The 19,827-nt window shown below is 39.5% G+C and overlaps 1 protein-coding gene and 1 long non-coding RNA gene across 3 annotated transcripts in view; one reads left to right on the top strand and one right to left on the bottom strand.

Moving 5' to 3' along the window:
- The window catches only part of LOC129724286 (uncharacterized), a 373,573-nt gene that overhangs the window by 91,091 nt on the left and 262,655 nt on the right, over positions 1-19,827 (bottom strand). The gene's annotated exons all lie outside the window — the stretch shown is intronic.
- LOC129724290 (uncharacterized) lies at positions 17,091-17,514 on the top strand. The gene is made up of 2 exons (XR_008727903.1): positions 17,091-17,308; positions 17,366-17,514. It is a non-coding gene; the product is annotated as an uncharacterized LOC129724290 (long non-coding RNA).

Genomic DNA, 19,827 nt, shown 5'->3' with positions numbered 1-19,827 from the left:
TAAGTCTCTAGATTTTAGACTTTAGATTTTACACTTTAGATTTTAGAATTTAAACTTTAGAAATTTAAGCTTTAGAATTTAAACTATAGACTGTTAGACGTGAGATGTAGACTTGAGATTTTAGACTTTAGATCTTAGATCTTAGACTTAAGACTTTAAACTTTAGACTTTAGACTTTAGACTTTAGACATTACACTTCAGATTTTATACTCTTGATTTTAGACTCACACTTTAAACTTTAGATTTAAGACTTAAGACTTCAGGTTTTAGACTTCAGATTTGAGATTTTAGACTCTAGACTTTAGACTTTAGACTTAAGATTTAAAACTTAAGACTCTAGACTTTAGATATTAAACTTTAGACTTTAAACTCAGACTATAGACTTTAGACTTCACACTTTAGAATTCACACTTTAGACCTTAGACTTTAAACTTGAGACTTAAGACTTAAGACTCTAGACTTTAGACTTCAGATTTTAGACTTTAGACTCGAGACTTGAAACTTAAGATTTTAGACTGTAGACTTTAGACTTAAGCCTCTAGCCTTTAGACTTGAGACATTGGACTTGAAACTTTAAACTCTAGACTCTAGACTTTACACTTTAGACAGTATAACTTAAACTTTAGAATTTAAACTTTAGACTTTAGACTTTAGACTTCAGAAATTGTACTTCAAACTTTAGACTTAAGAATGTACACTTTAGACTTCAGATTTTAAACTTTAGACTCTAGACTTTCGACTTATGAATTCAGAGTTTTGAGTTTTTCTTTTTGAATTTATAGTTTTTACTTTGAGTTTTTCACTCCTGTTTAATATAATGATAATATTTTACTTTTGCCTATTTATTTTCGATAGTTAATCCAATTTTTAATTTTTGCTTCTGAATTCAGGGTTGACCTTAAAATCCTGATTTTCGATTTTTAACTCAATCTTTTGACTTCAGGGATAAGACTTTCAATTTCCAACTCTTGACATATCACTTTAGAAATTTGAATTTAGATTAATTACTTCCTGACGTATTGACAATTTAATTCATGACTTTTGACGTCCAATTTTTTTTTTATTAAAGTTTTACTTTTGTGTTTTTATATTCAGGTTTAAACCTTTGTGCTTTGAGATTTGTTCTTTAATTTGTTTCCCTAGCGATTTGATTAGACCTATTAATGTTTAGCTAGCTTAGATTAGATTAGGAATAAGAAACAAAAATTTTTAATTTTTTTCGAAAATAACACGGCGTGTATCGTAGAACAACTTTATTTAAAAAAAATGGGCATCGCCAAAATCTTCACCCTTTGAAAATATAGCTTTTTACCTTTCATTTGGGACCCTCCGGAAAATCATCCATCGCGGGCATTCGAACAACTTTTTTTTTTTCATTAAAAAGTATTCTGACAGCAAAGCGTCTAATTACCGAGAGGATAGTACGGTGCTCCAAATGAAAATAAAAATGCAAGACTTTCGAAGTAACACAGTGAAGGTTGTGAGTTAGTCGAGTGCAACTTTCGCTCATACTAGAAATTTTCCAAACACCTCTAAAATTTGAATTTATGGTCAAAATGCCGGTATTTTGTCCTCAGCGCATGAAAATTATTTTTGATTCGTTTGTTTTTTAACCGCTTTTGAATGTTTTAGCCGTTTTGTAAAGGGGAAAAATGGAGTTTTCAAAATATATCCAGGTTTGTACTAACTTCATTAAAATATGTTTTATTTATTCGAGCGTAAATCTAATTTTTTGAACTTCTCCACGTAAATTTTCAACTTCACTTGAAAATTTTCAGTTATTTTTGTAAGAAAAGTACTACAAGTACACAAATACTTTGAAACTACATTCAATTACGATATAAAATAGAAGCTTTTTTTGTAAATCGGCTGATAATTCGCCGTGTAACATGTTTTTTAGGAAAATCAGAATTTTCGACGTTCATCGAACAATAATAGTTGGGCTGTTTATTCCACGATACTACCAATGGAGTAAAATGCAACAACTTCAGATGCCACCTAGTGTAGATTGAAACAAATTATAAAGCATTTAAAGTACATTTTCATAAAAATGAGTGAAAATTGGTTCTGAAATTAAAAAAAACATAGTATATTTTAATTTTTTGCCTTTCTCCTAGTGTGAAACTAATCATCACACGTACACCTAAGTGAAATCTATAGATTTATCTGTACATTTTGAAAGCCCTATTTTTCGCCTTTGGGAACGTTTATAAATGACGCAGATTTTTGACGAAATGTGACGGGGGGAAGAGGGGGGAGTAGCTACGTAGCATATCTGAAACTAAGAAAACTGCTACGATGGGGAGGGATCAAGAGAACTACGTCATTTATGGATGTTCCCTTTCCAAAACGATCTATATATAAAGAATTGATGGAAAATGACAGAGTTGAAAATAAACATGTGAACCACGGTCCAAAGGCGGATTTTTGACAATAACTTCAAATTTCAAAGGTATTTGAAAAACTTCAAGTTTGGGCGTAAGTAACACACAGCTAGAGTTACAACCTATACTTGGTCACATCAGAAGTACTTGCATTTTTTTCCATTTATAGCACCGTAAAATAAACAGTCCAAATATTATTGTTCGATGAGTCTGAAAAATTCTGATTTTCTTGAGAAACATATAACTCAGAGAATATCTGCTGATTCACATAGAACAGCTTCTATTTTATTTGTTTTTGAATATAACTTCAAAATGTTTGTGTACTAGTAGTACTTTTCTTACAAAAATAACTGACAAATTTCAAGTGAAGTTGAGAATTTGCGCGGAGTAGTTTAAAAAATGAGATTTACGCTTGAATAACTCAACATATATTTTTTTTATAAAACCACTTTGCTTTATTGTCCAATTTCTAATTTATATGTGTATAGTCAAATAATTATTTAAACTTATCAAATTTAAATTTTCAGGAATTGTATCTCTAATGTACATGATGTATCTTATGAATAGTTTCAAAATATTGCCCATTGCTGTTCTCCGTGTGCCTTGTAGTCCAGGGTATTGTAGAGTGACAAATGCTGTAGTTCTTCCTCGCAGAGTTGTTATTTGACGTTTAACATGTTGCCATAGAATTTCTACCTCTGCACACGCTGCAAATTTGTGAAAAATTGTTTCTTCGGTGGCGCACACCCTACAATTTGGATTAGCACGGCGATTTTCAGTGAATAATAATGCGTTGTGTCCCATCTTCTCATTACAAATCAAATAATACGCTGTTTTTTCTTCTGAAGACAATTCCTTGTGACTTATATTTCTCCAAACTCTCCTCCAATCTCGATCGATGATATTTTCAATTCTATTATCAGGCAGACGATTAAGGAGATCGTTGTAAACTGCATTTGCTGTCGGGTTTGTCATGATTTGTGTTGGCATTCGCGAATATAGCTTCAGTATGTCTTTGATGTGCGGTAAGTCTCGTATTAAGCTGGCGGTTTCCCTTCTGTTATTGACAATGCGAAGGTATCCTTCCTGGTATGGAAGCTGTCTTTTGGTTTGCAAAAATCGGTTTAGCAGTAGCGATTTGCTTTTTATAATCGGACAATGTAGTCCCAAGCCGCCATTCCGTTTGTTTTTAATAATTTGTTCATACTTAACTCGATGTTGTATTCCATGCCATATAAAAAGTGAAATCTGCTGCTTAATTCGCTTCCCAACGGATTCAGGAAGTGGGAAAATAGATGACATGTACCACAGTTTTGAACATATAAATGTGTTTATCAGCCATACCCGTTGTTTGACATCAATTTTTCTTGAGCGATTCATCCATAGGAGAGCGTTAATGTGCCTCCATAGATTGTCCCAGTTATGCTGTATGGTTTCTTGCAAGGTTCTTTTGTATGTGACTCCGAGGATATTAATCTGATCACTAACTGCTAACTCTTCAGGTGTCTCAAATTGTGCTCCCAGTTTCATTGCAATAGTTTTTCTCATATTCAGTTTTGCACCTGACTCCAGTTCAAACTCTCTGAATGCATTTATAACTCTTTGTGTTTTAGATGGATCTTTTAATACTATGGACACATCATCTGCATAGACTGTAACTGCTTCTCCGTCTCCATTGCAAATGGCTACCAAATGGTCAATGAGCGGCTGTATATACAAGGCAAAAAGAGTCATACTTAAGGGATCTCCTTGTCTCACAGAGCGCTGTACATCGAAGAATTCTGAAAGTTTACCGTTCAGTGATAATTGTGATTTTGCGTTTCTCATCGTTATTGTTAGAAAATTTACAAATGCTCCATTAATTCCCATTCTTCGCAAAGTTTGGAACAGAAAGTCATGACTTACACGATCGAAAGCGTTACTCAGGTCACAGGCTATTATTAAACCACATTGGCCCATTCTTCTACTTTCTCCTATTTCATCCCGTATCAGACAAGTAGCTTCGAAAATATTTCTACTACCATTACTACATTTTTGATTATTTGATAGAAGACAAGGTGTAATTTTTGTTAGGCGTTCTTTGAGAATACGACTTAGTATTTTATAATCTGAATTTAGTAAGGAAATTGGTCGATATGAGTTGATGGTGTTGTCACTTGCTTTTTTCTTTACAAGAACAATTATTCCCTGTAGTTGTTCATCGCGGATTCTGCCATTTATCATCTCATTGAAAATTTCTCTAAGCTCTGTTTTTAAAAACTCCCACCCACGCAGGAAGAATTCTCTAGTCAATCCGTCTTTCCCTGGTGCTTTTTTTGCTGCTGCTGTTTTGATTGCCGTGTGCAGTTCCTCTTCTGTTATTGGCTCCAACAGATAACTGTTGTCTTGCATGTTACCAGGCACTGTTCTCAAAGGTTGGAAATTTCCCTGACTGGTAACAAAATGTGTACGATAGTGGTTGTAGACGTGCTGTTCAACAGCATGTTGTTCATTTAATTGTTGGTCACCGACACTTATGTTGTTAATTCTAGATGCACCCTGTCGTTTTCTCTGATCGTAAAGTTGATAGATAGATATGTTCTCATTCGCCATGTGCCGATGGGTTCTTTGTATGAAACTGTTCCTAAACTCTGCTTCTTTCCTTAGCATAACAGCTTTGATCCGATTAATTTCTGGGGTACAGTCGACTAATTGGTGATTTGTATATGTTCTTCGAAGACATGAGTAATAAAAGCTCATAGTGTCGTTGTATATTTGGTATCTTTGATTTCGTTTCCATTTGAAGAAAGAGACTATTTTTCTCTTCGCAAAATCTACCCACCAGTCTACCCAAGATGCGTAATTTTGACGGGATCGTTTCCAATAGGACCATTTCAATGAAAGCTCATGCATATTTTGTGTCGTCAGTAAAGCATTGTTTAATTTCCACGGTGGCCTTGCACGCACTTCTGTGTTAACAGGTAGAGCAAGCCGCATTATAACAGCCTTGTGATCACTAAAGCAGTTGACTTGAATTCTACAGTAGCGGAGTCTATCTACAACTGGGCGATTGACAAATATTGTATCTATTCTCGACATAGATTGACCCCTGACGAATGTATAATCTGTTCCATTATTGAAAATTCTCCAGCAATCTGTTAAATCCATAATCTGTACAAATCTCCTCAGGTTTGAACTGAAGTTTGAAGCTCCTGTTGAATCCCGTACATCAATGACAGAGTTGAAATCTCCTGCAATTATGAGGTATGGAGCATGATGTAAAATGTGCGGTGGCAAGGAACTATTGAAAAACTCTTCTCTCAATCCTCTATTGTTCGAGCCGGAAGGCGCATATATATTAACAACTGTTACTATGTTTTGTATAGTGACAGACATTATCCTGTGGTTTTCACTACGTTGAATATCGGTTATTCTAATCCCCAGTCGAACCAGTATTGCTGTGCCTCTGTTACGTTCATCTATGTTGTAAATTGCGTCATAGCCGGGGAAATCAAAATCGTTAAAAGCGACTTCTTGCATGCAAATAATGTCTAAATCCATTGCCCGAATGAACGCTGAGAGAGCTAGTAGTTTAGTGTTGTTTTGTATAGCATTAATGTTAATAGTTGAGAAAGTAAACGATTGATCGAGTAGAGTGTTCATTTTTGTGGTTGAATGTATTTGTTTCTACTTGCCTCTCTGGGAGTCACTGATGCTCGAGTCTGTACTATTGATCTGCTTGTATGGTTGCTGAGTAGGATTAGCTGTTGTTCGTCATCAGATATCTCATTCTCTCTAACGATTTTTACGTGAGATCCTATTCCTTTGGCTCCAGAAGCGTTAGTTGATTTTTTATCTTTGCAGTCAGAGGATACACTTCGGGACTCAAGAACTTTTTTAGAGTTTTTACCTTTTTTTCCAGATTCAAGGTCATTCGAGTTATTCGCCGGTCTTTTATTGTGTTGCTGTGAATTCGTGCTAGGTTGATCATCCTGCTTGTCTGTTATTATAGGTAGATCAGACTGCAGCGGTGATTCTTCCTGGTTATCTTCCTCGTCAGTGGTTATTACTTGCATGTTCGGCTTAGGATCAGTGAATCCAGAAGTAACATCGGCATATGATATTTGTTTTCGTTGCTCTGCCGATATAAGCGTTCGGTTTTCAGCGCAGCTTCTACCACGGTGCATAATGTTACCGCAGTGACGACATGTGTGTACTTGATTATTATAGGTGACGTAGGTGCTGTAGCCTTGAATACTGATGTACGAGGGAATTGTCCTCTTAATTTGCATGCGAACGATTCGCACACCACTAGATGCATCGGGGAATCTAGCTGACTTGCATTTTTGCTCGATGATGCTATTGACTTTTCCGAAATACGACATGTGCTGCCAGATCATCTCCATGGGCATACGTGGTGGAAGATGATGAAGTTTTATGTCCGTTCCTCCATCTTCAATCTTCAATCGCATGTTGTATGACTTGTTATCTTTGTTGTCGCACACTAGATCGAACACTCCATCAAACTTTTGACGACTTCTTGCATCTTTTCCTGGCTCCGAAGCTCTACATACACTTTTCCTTCCGTAAGGTCAAACTGGATTGCATTGACATCGCTCGCACTTAGTTGTAATTGATCAGCTATAAAATCATACACCAGATTGTGTTTGACGTTCCGAATTCCTCGGATGTCCAGATAGAACGTGTGTGTTCTTAACGAATCCATACTCTCAGGGGAGCTTTCTCTGACGATCAAGCTTTTAGACCCCTTATCTTTTTCTTTATTGAAATAGACGTTCAGACAGCGGTAGATCGAAAATATAGGTTTGCACTGCACGACGGCTGAATGCTAACTGAACATATATTAATGAAGTTAGTACAAACCTGTATATGTATATTTTGAAAACTCTATTTTTTCCTTTTCAAAACGGCTGAAACATTCAAAATCGGTTGGGAAACAAATGAGTTAAAAATAATTTTCATGCGCTGGTGTGGAAAAACCGGCATTTCGACCATAATTTCAAATTTAAGGGGTGTTTGAAAAAATTTCTAGTATGAGCGAAAGTTGCACTCGACTAAACTTACAACCTTCACCGCGTCACTTCAAAAGTTGACACCGTACTATCCTCTCGATAGTTAAACGTACTGCTGTCAGAATACTTTTTAGAGAAAAAAAAATTGTTCGAAAGCCCGCGATGAATGATTTTCCGGAGGGATTCAAATGAAAAATAAAAAGCTATATTTTCAAATGGTGAAGATTTTGGCGATGCCCATTTTTTAAAAATAAAGTTGTTCCTTTTACTCGCCGTGATAACATTAGAATTTCAAATTCGGGTTTTTGCTGTTTGATATTCTCGGTGAAGATGTAGATAGTAATTTTTTGCATCCAGCAAATATGTACACCGTTAGACAAAACTTAAAAATTAATGTCCAAAAAACATTTATGCAAAAAATATATTTAGGCCCAAAACGATGTGTGTGATTTGTATTCTGTTTTCGGCAAAGTTGTAGATAATAATTTTGTATGTATTTTGTGGTACGCATTGTAAAGAAAATTTGAAAACAAACTTTTGTTTTTTGACAAATTCAAATTTATCATTATCCAAGTTCATTTATTTATCATTGCTTAGTTAACAGTGTGAAATAATTAGATTTTATGAAATTTTTTTTTCAGAGATACTCAAGTTATAATAATTTTTCAAATTTCACTTTTGGAATTTTTGTTTGGTCTTATGGTGAATATTATTTTTTGAACGGACAAAATTACTGTCAATAACATTGCCGAAGACCTTATATCAATCAAGCAAATTTTTAGATTTTTTTTTAAAACAGTTTTTTTTGTTGTACATTACTCCAAATCACCATCAATAATTAGTTAATCTTTTGTAGTCTTTTGTAGAAAGCGATTTAATATAGCAATATACAAATGAGCTCTGTGAGATAGGTAATTATTTTTATTTTTTTCTATTTTATTATTTGATGTTTTTTTCCACTGTGTACATATATTTTATTTTGAAAATACTAAATTATTATCTACAACTTTCCCACCCCGTCCGGATTAGGAAATGTTTTCCTAAGTCCATATCACATCTCCTGTTCCATTTTTTGTTTCGTAAAACTATTCAAAACTTGGCCGAAGACGTAACACCGATCAAACAAACCTTTCTGGCTCTAAAAATATTTGTAACCATTAATAACTTTTTAAATGAGCCCTTTCCACAAATTATTCGTGAGAAAAAAAAAATACTAAGAGCATTTTAGAATGACATCTTTAGCCCAGAGAATCATCTGTGTGAAGTTTCATTAAGATAAAGAAATGATTGATTGTTTTTTGCGTTATTGCACATTTTCCACTGTTGACTTTCGACTTTTTCTTTACTTTGAAATTGATTACGGTTTTTGGTTTTTGATTTGTGAATTTTGATGTTTGGTTTGTTGATTTTAGATTGATTATTAAAGTTTGTGATTTTTGATCTTTTTCTTTTGACTTGTGCCTTCTAACATTCAACTTTAAATTTAAGACTCTCGATTTTTGATATTAGAAAAAAATTTTTTGATTTCTGATTTTGGTTTCTTAGGATTTAATGATTTTTGTTCTTTTCTTTTTGGGTTTCGTCATTTCGTCATTTGGTTTTTGATTCGTTTTCCAATTTCCTTCTATGTGTATTTGCTTTGCTATTTTTAGAGTTTGTTTTCATACTCCTTGTTTGTTCATAACCGGAAGTTCTTTTGTTTGTTTGTTGTGCTTTGCTATATTAAATTTTCATACTTGATTTATACTTTTTGAATATATATAACGTATACCGTATCGCTGTATCGATTATTGATTTTGATTTTTGGCCTTTTGGGGCATTTTGGCTTGTTTGCTTTTTTGCTTTCTGATTGTTGTTCCTCTTTCGGTTCACTCTCTTGTTGTTTTGCTCTTTTGCTTTTCTTTTTCTTACTTTACTGTTTTATAACTTATTTACAGAGAATATGATTGACTTAATTGCTACTTTTCTGGTTTGTTTATTATTTCAATTTTAATTTTTTACTTCAGCTTACTTTGATCTTTTGTTATTTTACTCATCCACATATTTGTGTGCCAATTTTAAAGTTTTGGCTACTTTTCATTTTTTGTGCGTTTATCCTTCGATTTTTACTTTCCGTATTTTGAGAATATGATTATTTTTTATGCAATTTCTTCAGATTTTTGTATGTCTGAGAGGCTTTGTATTCAGTAGTTTGATATGTATTTGCTGGTTGATTGTTGCCTGTGTCAACAGTTAGAATTTAATTGTTTTACTTCGAACACAACTTTTATTTTGTTGCATTCAACGTATTTCTGAAAGGCTGCTGGTAATGAACTTCATTCAAGTATACGACGAATGAATCCTTATTGCATCGCCGGTCAACGAGTAAACCCTTCCATCAGACTGGTCGTTTAATAAATCACGCTTCCCGAGCTCCCGCTATTCTCGTCCTAAAGATTTACCGCACTTGGCCGTAGACGACCGCATCTAAACCCGTGTGAAATCCCGGAAGCAACAACCGTAGCCATCTGTCGAAACCGCAAACCAGTGAACGGCACACATGGGTTTTTACCTACCGCCAGTACGATGTCCGCGTCGAGGTCCACACCGACGACGACCACCAGCTAAACGCACTGGGGCACTCGGCTGACAGTACTAACAGGAGCGCCATATGGTACGTGTAAATCCTCCAGTCTGGAGGAAATTTATGTTCATCTGTACATTACTGCTGGCCAAACAGATGCCTTAAAGTATCCTGTTTATTGCGTTTTGCGCACTGAATCCATCTCTAGCGTTGTGACCCCTATAAACACTGCGCTACATGCACCCACGTGCGATCAATCCCTGTCAAGGAGGTTGTTTTCGGTGTGAATGAATATGTGCACTAGAATAATCGATATTCTATTCTTTGTGACGATGCGGTTGCTGTCAATGCAGCAACTTGACCAGCTTCTTTTCGGGATAAACATCGACCACATCCCTGATGAAAACACAATGAAGCAAACTCTATTACATCTGATAATGGTGGATTTTGCCACGATAAAAGGCATTCGAAACTCCAACCTCACAGAGAGTGATGTCGGAGTCCGTGTGCGATCAAATATTCATCGGCAATGTGTTCTGTGTGGCAAAGCCAAAAATATCCTCTCGAACAGATTGCTTGGAGGATCTATTTACACTTCGATTCACTTGACGCAAAGAAAAGGAAGACTACATCGAACAAGTTTACCCAATTTAAGAAACGTGCAGTAAATATTTTTGCTTGGTAACCTTGATAGTAATTGAAACAACCAACACAGTAAAAATCTCACAATTCTCCGTTCCAGCAGCGCTTGAATTTGAAGCATCGTTTCCGCCAGCGATTGCACTTCTAATTTTCCGGCATCCGCTTCCGTTGCGCTCTGTGGATCCGCACGCGACAGAGCATTATATTTGCGCTTTACCGTTTGCCGTGCTAGCATTCAGCGGCCAACTTTCGCGTATTTTTTTTTTGCACTCTAATCTATGCACTTCACGACAAGCACTTAATCCTTTTCTGTACCCAACACAAGTATCCCATGGTGACGGGAAGCGGCTCGGCATTATACCGTAAAAGTGTTCTGTTGTTTTTTTTCTCTTCCTCAGCTTACGAGTTATTCCCCGATGTATGCCAGGTGTCAGTCAGTGAAAAAATGGCAGTCCGATTTGATACGATTTATTCATCGAAGCATAGTCGACAACTCAAATATCGGTTGCCAACCCCATGCATCATGGCTGACAGTGATGAATCAGTTCACTGCTGATCCGGCGGTCGCTTCCTTTTTCTGCTGTTGCTAGGGGTGGTGTGCTCGTGATGACGCTCATCTGCTCTTCCGTACGAACCAGACAGTTCACCGTATTAGGCTTCTCCTTCTGGGAATGCTATAGGAAACGAAACGGAACGTGTTGATGCTCTCAAGTGGAGCTCAGGGAATCCGATTCAATCCCTCCCGTGCGGGTATCGGCTAGCCGTGATATATGAGCTGCGTGCGTGATGAGTATTGTTGCTGTAATTATGGGTATTCTTGTGCTCAGATAAATTGGATGAAAGGCCAGTTCACATTCATACGCTATGGCGTTGTTGCACTTCATTTGATTCGATATGGTCTGTGGAATTGCGGATGTAGAGTAGAGTGCTAAATAATTAGAAGCAGTATGAAAATCATGTTCACGTGTATAACAATTCATCTGATAGGCAAGTGATGCCTCTTAATAAGTCGAGCGCATAACTAACGCTATGAACAAACTTATGCAGCAGCACTAGCTCGACTTCACCTGTTCAACTTTGTGTTGTGAATCAAATAACTAGGAGATTATCTCAGGTCATATACATATTATAATTTGCAAAATTATTAACATTGGTTTGAGACTGGAACAAATTGTACCAAAAAAATGTGTTTTTCATTCAATTATACGTATAGAGTTAATTAAATTTATGTGAATTTTGAGAAACGGAAAAACCGAAATAGACGGCTTTTGAAAAGGCCGATTGAAGATTTGGCACGCGTTGTCAAAAGAAGAGATTTTTCTGTGGGGAAAAGCAAACTACAGCCATTAATTCATGTGGAAAGAAATATAAAGACGTCACGAAGAGTTTGAAAACGCGTAGTGAATCTTAACTCAAAGGAAATGGTGTGAAGTGGAACGCATTTGCGTTTCGGGAAGCTTTTATCCGCTGCCTCTCCGATCCAAAAGAGTAAGATGGCCGTGTCTGTCGCTGCCTTAGAACAGTGCCTCCGCATGACCACAGGTAAGGTGGAGCGGATCCGACAAGCGATTGACCAATCCGATACCGGTAAGTTTAGCATTAATTCTCTTCGTTTACATACCAAAGCCGTTGATGCTGCTTACTTTACTTTTACTTATGTGTCTATGGCCGCCGATAGCGAGGCACAAAGGGATGCAGTTAGATTTCTCCTTTGTCGACGATCGCGTGCCATGGCTTTCACTTGCCGCCATTACAGATTCTCGTCAGCAGCCTGGATGTCGCGGGCCACGCTTCGCAGCCATAAGCTCCTAGGTCTGCCTCTCCTGCGATGTCCATGTGGGTTCCAGTCGAGAGATTCCTTGTAAATTTCGCCCGCTCCTTTCCTTAAGGTGTGGCCGATCCATCCCCCCTTTCGTTCCCGTATCTTTGTTGTTATCGGCCGTTGGTTACATCGACGGTGGAGTTCTGAATTGGAAATCCAGTTGTGAGGTCACCAGGCACGAATAATATAACGCAGGCAACGATTGACGAAAACCTGCAGGTTTGCGTTACATCCGTCGAGACGTACTACGTTTCACAGGCGTACAGTAGTACGGATTTCACGTTAGAGTTGAAGATAGGGATTTTCGTATGCAGGGTGAACTGGTTTGAGCGCCAAATGTTGCGCAAACCTGCAGAGGCACCCCAAGCCTTTCGTATGCGCATTGCAACATCTTCCTTGGTTCCTGCCATCCGGTGTAGTTTGGCTACCAAGATATTGGAAGTTTTCGACCTCATCAACCCGTTCCCCGCTAATATAAAGTTAAAGGAAATGTTAGCGTTTATACTCATCGATTTGGTCTTGTCGACATTCACTGTGAGACCTGCTTCCCTGGAGCTATTGCAGTGGTCATCAAGCTTGCTTTGCATGTTCGCACATCGTTGCGCAAGCAAGACTATGTCGTCGGCCAGGTCGTGGTCATTGAAGTGCTCCATTGTAAGAGGATTCCAAGGCAGTCCTCTCTGCGTGACAGTGGGTAGCCCTGTCGCACACCGGCTGTAACCCTGATACTGTCGGACAGAACGGCTTCATGTAGCACTCTACACGAAAACTCCTTGAACTGTACTTCGATGAGCTGCACCAGTTTTTCTGGGACGCCTCTACGCCTGAGTCGTTCCAGATGTTTCCGCGATTGAGGCGGTCGAACGCCTTCTCGAAGTCCACGAAAACCAGCAAGAGAGATTCCTGGAATTTTTTTGACTTGCTCCAAAATAATACGGAGCGGTGCGAAATGTACAACACATGATCGACCAGCACGGAACCCAGCTTGCTGCCGACGGAGAGTAGCGTCAATTTTCTCCTGGATCTTATTCAGGATCACCTTGCAAAATGCTTTGAGAGTTATGTACAACAGTGTGATGCCACGCTAGTTTCCACATTCCGTTAGATTCCCTTTCTTAGGGACTTTTACTAAAATGCCCTGCATCCAGTCCACCGGGAAAGTTCGGGTTTCCCATATATTGCCGAAGAGCTGATGCATCTGTGCTGACAGGGTTGGGTCAGCTTTGAGCATCTCGGCTGAAATTCAATCAATTCCTGGCGCTCTGTTGGACTTCATGCTTTTGATTGCCGCTTCAATTTCAGCTAATGTTTTAGCCTCAGAGTTGATGCGGTTAATACGTCGAACTACGGGAGCTACACGCTGCGGGTTCTCTTGATCAGGCACGTTTAAGACTCGGAAGAGTTGCTCAAAGTGTCCAGCTTTTAAGCTAGTCGGGTCTGTCAGTTAGTAACTGACCGGCTCTGTTTTTCAGCGGCGTTCTGGCATTCGTCCTAACACCACTAAGACGGAGAGAAATGTCATACAACGAGCGGAGATATTCATTAGCGGCGGCGCTTTCGCCCTTTTCAAGTCCCGTCTACAAGAGCGTTTGACAGTCTTTTCCAGACCAGCGTATTTTTGTCGGGAAGCTGTTTTGACAGCTCTGGTTCGTGCCCGCACAGTGTTGGCTCTTTCCGCTCGTCGATTATCCTCCAAGTTTCATCCGATATTCATCCCTCCGTCTGCTACGCAATTTGCCAATCGTATCGTCACTTGTCGTGATAAAAGCATTCTTGATGTTCGACCATTGTTATTTGACCATTCTACCGATTGGCAGCCGCGAGCCTCGGGCTTCAAGTTGTTCGACTTTTTACTTTATGAACTGAGGAAGAGCGATCCCCCAATCACCATGTTGTTGTTACCACAAAGCTCCACAAACAGTTTTCCGTTTACGCTGATTTCTCCTAAACCACGGCGAACCAATATTAGCGTTGAAGTCGCCTAAATGGATTTGAATGTCCCCCTTTGGGACTTTCTCTACCACACTATTCAACTGACTGTAAAAACTCTCTTCCTCCTGCAAGTCGGCAGCATCAGTTAGGGCATAAAACTGGACTATCGTAAGGCTTCTAACCCGTGTTCTAAATCTGGCAATGATTATTCTTTCGTATATCGGTTCCCATCTCATCAAGGCTGCATAAGCCTGCGGGCTTAGCAGGAACCCAACGCCTCGCTCCCGAATCGCGTTTTCTCCTCGTATACCAGAATGAAATAACACTTGCGGACGGTGTCTTGTGTTTACCGGTGTTCGGCCAACGGACTTCGCTCAATCCCAGAATTTCGAGCTTTAGGCGACTAGCTTCGCTAGCTAATTGAGCTAGCTTGCCCTACTGGGCAAGAGTCAAGATGTTCCATGTACTGATTCGTGTCTATGTTTTCATGCTAAAGATCGTTGCCAAAAATTGAGTTCGAAAACTTTCTTCATTTTCTGAAACTTTCTTTTATTCTTTTTTTTCATGTATGGGCTCCTCACTGTGACCAGAATCGTAGATCTATTGTGAGATATGCCCGGGTGTCTACTGTATCCCGCACTTTTGTTAATAGCAATACCTCTATTGAGAAGTGGCATGCTTATTATTATTGTTCATCAGTGCTTGTGTGTAATGTGCTACTCTTCGTTACACGCTTACTGTTCTACTATACCGATACCGTGCTGGATCGAAATCCGTACAGTATCGAAATCCGTACACCTTGATGTTTTTCTTCAGTTTTAAGCATTATAAAAATGAAAATTCATATGATAGTTACATGTACATGTCCGTTGTGCTGTTGACCTTCTGTTAAATTAAACTATGCGCCAGTAGGCCATGAAATAAAAAAATTAAAAATGGAAAATCAATCGTGTATCGGTTTCTGTTGTCATTTCGTTGTATTGTTAGAGAATTTACTAAGGAAACGTTCTTCAGAAAAAAACGTTTTTCAAGTGGGATATAAGTGTTTTACTCTGTGAATCTTTTTGAAATTAATAGAAAAGGTAAGTCTTTGTCATTTTCGAGCTGTAGATCGTCTGGTAAATAGTGTAGATGGTATTTATTCAACAAAAACTGTGCCGTACATATGTGCATATATTATTGAACTTTCTTCTTATTTTCGGCATATAATGGAAGAAAACAAGTATAAATACACGGCAAACAATTTCGAAGGAGCTGTGATTGAGGTGCGCAAGGGAAAGTCGTACCGGGAAGTTTCGAGAAGTTTCAGCGTTCCGGTTACTACGACAAGGGGTGCTCCAACGAAACGCTACGAAAATTTCCCCATTTCAGCTGATATAAAAAAATTAGAAAACCGTGTGAAACATTTGGAACCAATTAATCCTCAAAATATATTTATTCGTAAATTTAAAGATAAATTATAAATAAAAGATGTTTATTTTTGTACTTCTATATCTATACGGATATTAATTCATTGCTGTATGGACTTTGATCCAGTCTCTATCGCGTGTGTGCGGATTTCGATTCAAAAGTGAACGGGTTTTGATTCAGACAAAAAACAGTGTACGGATTTCGATTCAAAACATGTTCTATTTAAACATGATTTTTTCGGGTTTCGGAGTGATTAATCAATTCGCTTGAAAATAGTAATAAAATATAAGTAGACCTATAGATAAACATGTCAGTTTAAAGCAATATGTGATTTCTTGATTTTATATCGACCGTCTAAGATTATCATGTGCTTAGGTGTACGGATTTCGATCCAGCACGGTACTCGTTCCTCTTGCCAAATATCACCAATTATAATTCCCTGGAGAAGTTTAGTCGTGCGTCTTTCTGGCCAGTTTTATTGATAAGAGGGACTTATTTTTTGTTAAGAGGAAGTCACGCAAAGGTATTTGTAGATTTCAGCGTAAAGAAAGGGTAACTGGTGGGGAGCCTGAGAATAAACCCATGCTCAAAAGTCCTTTTTGACATCGGATGGCCTGATTCTACTAAGATTCGAACCCATGACCATCCGCTTGACAAAGCGGACTCTGTAACCTTGCGGCTACGCAGCTCTCCTGCTAACTTTCTATTATTGGGTACAGTAGGGTGTTAACCTATCCCGCGATGGGGCTGCCATCTTAGGTGAAGCGTGCGGGATCCGCATTTCTTATTTAGCCGCTCGCTCCGAGTCAGACACTGCTTAAGCCGCTCCTAACATGGAGAACAGACGTTCAGTTTTGTAGTTTATTTAGCGTTACCCAAAGTGCACCACGAGGAGGCGAACTTTACGGTTGCTTGCACGTTAATGCTGCCTATCACGATTATAACGGGTTCTGGATCGAATTTTTCTATCGGATCCGAACAGGAGGGATGAATTCGGAGCGGAATTCGTAGATATTGAGGAGCTCTACGAATTCGTCCGGGTTTCGTTTTCGGAAACGATCCAGACGTACGAAGCTGAGCAGAAAGCGATTGCTGACCTTGTTGCAGCAGAAGAACAAGGCAAGTTACTTGAATACTCTAACTTTCTACCTGGCATTCGAAGGAATCCAGCACCTGCTGCTCCAGCAGACACCATTGTCTACGTTTGAAGGGATTTATGACAGTTGGTACAAATTTAGGTCGACTTAGAGGTAGAACCCGCACTCGTTGTGTTCTGGCCACACTGGTTATGTTTCAGCCGCGTCGCTGCATGCTTGAATACCAAGAAATGTCAGTGGGTTAAGGCGTAGAAATGACAGAAAGAAAAGTGTTGGAGCATAGAAGCATAGAAAAATTGTAAACAAACAGATACTGTAAAAGCAGGAAGGTAAAAAAAGATTCTGGCGTGGTTAAAGATAGAATTTACGGTAGATTAGTAGAAAATTTGATAGTAAAAGTGAAGTTCGGAAAGATAGATCAGTTGGAAGTGAAAGATAGTGTTGCAGTAAGCGAATAAAGATGCGAGAAGTGACACCGATACCTAATTGTATTTTAATTACAGTCGTTGGTAATAATTCAGGCAGTTTAAGGTTGGGGAAATCGCATGCAAGGAAAAACTAGATTTGTAAGCTAAATTTATTTGTTACAATTCACCGATTAAATAAAACTAATTCTAGTTGAAGCTGTTTAAAGTGAAACTGCTGTTCGAAACTGTTTTTACTTGTCTTGGCCGAAAACATGAAACCCAACAAACTTCAAAAATCTATTTCGGAGAACATAACCTGTGAGAATGCGCTCATCACTTTCCAAAGACGAGAGGTGTCTGTTTTGCCGGAAAACGGAGGATGAATCTGTCGATATCGACTGGGTCCAATGTCCGGAGTGCAGAAAATGGGCACATTTTTCTTGCGCAGGTGTGGATCAGGAGGTAGCCAATACGGATTGGTACTGTCCGCGATGCGATAGATCTGCTGATCAACCGTTGAAGGTACCGGAGGCAGGTAAGAAGCGTGCTAAGAAATCTGGCTCGAAGAGCGATGCAGGATCCGAGCAAGGGGCTGGTTTCGTCATAGGTTCGACTGAGCAGCAGTCGGAAGAGGAACAGCGAATGAGGCAGGATTTTGCGAAGCAGATTGAGGTCCGGAAGATACAGCTCGCTAGAAAGAAGGCTTTTTACGAAGAACAAATGCAGCAAGAACGGGAAATGCGCGAACAGGAGCTTCAATTCCAACGAGAAATGGAAGAGCAGCAGTTAGAGCACGAGCAAAAAATGTTGGAATGCCAACTGGCTGCGGAACGAAATTTCGTTAAAAGGCGGGATACGATTCGGAAGCAGTTAGAATGTAGTATTCAGCGAGTCAACGCTTTGAAAAAGCAAGAGGACGCGGTTGGGAGAAAAAGCGATGGTGCTCTGGATGCAAAATCGAAGTCGAAGGTAAACGATTGGTTGCAAGAGCAAAGAAAATTTGGTGCGGGATCGGTAGCAAAAGACTATCGCGGTGCTATACCGAAAGGCGAATCACGACGAAGTGAAACGGAGACGCAGCGATCGAAGACATCCGGAATCGGAGGTGGCGAAATTGAGGACAGCGGAGATGCAGAGAGCATTGACAGTGACGTTTTCGAGGAGCCTAAAAACAGCGTTTACGACAGTGTGCGCAGTAAGGCAGTCGAAAATGGGCCGGGGCGCTGTGTTAACAGGATTTCGAGAGACCAGTTGGCTGCTCGAAAAGCGGTATCTCATAATCTGCCAAAGTTCAGGGGAGAACCGGAAGTGTGGCCGCTTTTTATAAGCAGTTTCGAGTACACGACGACGGCTTGCGGATTCTCGAATTTGGAAAATTTGAAGAGATTGCAGGATTGTTTGATGGGAGACGCGCTTGAAGCTTTAAGGAGTCGGCTAGTGATACCGGATTCTGTACCGGATGTGATCCAAGATCTTAGGAACCTTTTTGGGAAACCAGAGAAGCTGCTCAAGACCCTGTTGGCGAAGGTAAGGAATGCACCGGCACCGAGAGCGGATCGCTTGGAAACATTTATCAACTTCGGGATTACTGTAAAGCAGCTGTGCGATCATCTCGAGGCTGCACGCTTGATTGAACACCTTAACAACCCGATGCTGGTATCGGAGTTAGTCGATAAGCTGCCGCCAAGTTACAAGCTGGATTGGGTCCGGTATAAGCGGAACAAGGTAGTCCACTTCGTATGTTCACGAACTTTACGAACGAGATCGTGTCTGACGTGTCCGAGGTTACGGAGTTTGCCATGCTGTCGGTGAACGATCATGCGCGGTCTAGTAGAGGTAATCCAAAGATGAAGGAGTTTGTGCACATGCACGATTCAGAGGAGCGTAATGACGGTTATAAGAATGACATAGTAGGAAAGGTATGTTGGATCTGTAAACGGCCAGATCATCTGATCAAGTCATGCGAAAGGTTCAGACGAATGAATGTGGGGGAGCGGCTGAGGGAAATTGAGAGGCAGAAGCTATGTGGGCTATGCCTTAATAAACACGCTAATGGGCGATGTGTGTCGAAGTCTCGGTGCACGATTCGGAATTGTCAGCGCAACCATCATCCACTGTTGCATCGAGTCGAAGAATCGGTTCAGTTGCAGAAGGCGGAATGTAATGCGATGAAGAATGCTGATAATGCGGTGATCTTTCGGATGATGCAGATAACTCTTTACTACGGAGGTCGGCAGTTTGATACGTTGGCGTTTCTTGACGAAGGCTCGTCAACTACGTTGGTGGATGATTCGGTAGCCAAGCAGTTGAGAGCGGAGGGTATGCTAGAGCCCCTGATCGTCACTTGGACGGGCAACATCAACCGTTACGAGAACAGGTCCAGGAGGGTGGAATTAATGATATCCGCGAAAGGCTCGAAGGAGAAGTTCCCGTTGTTCAATACTAGGACGGTTTCGGAGTTGCAGTTGCCAAAGCAAAACGTACGGCTTGCGGAAGTGGCGAAACGGTATCAGCATTTGGCTGAGGTACCAACTAAGGATTATCCGTCGGAGCTGCCC

The sequence above is a fragment of the Wyeomyia smithii genome, chromosome 2, assembly GCF_029784165.1.
Source record: "Wyeomyia smithii strain HCP4-BCI-WySm-NY-G18 chromosome 2, ASM2978416v1, whole genome shotgun sequence".
Taxonomy (NCBI): domain Eukaryota; kingdom Metazoa; phylum Arthropoda; class Insecta; order Diptera; family Culicidae; genus Wyeomyia; species Wyeomyia smithii.
The sequence above is the reverse complement of the archived record's forward strand: the minus strand, read 5'-3'. Positions and strand labels throughout refer to the sequence as shown.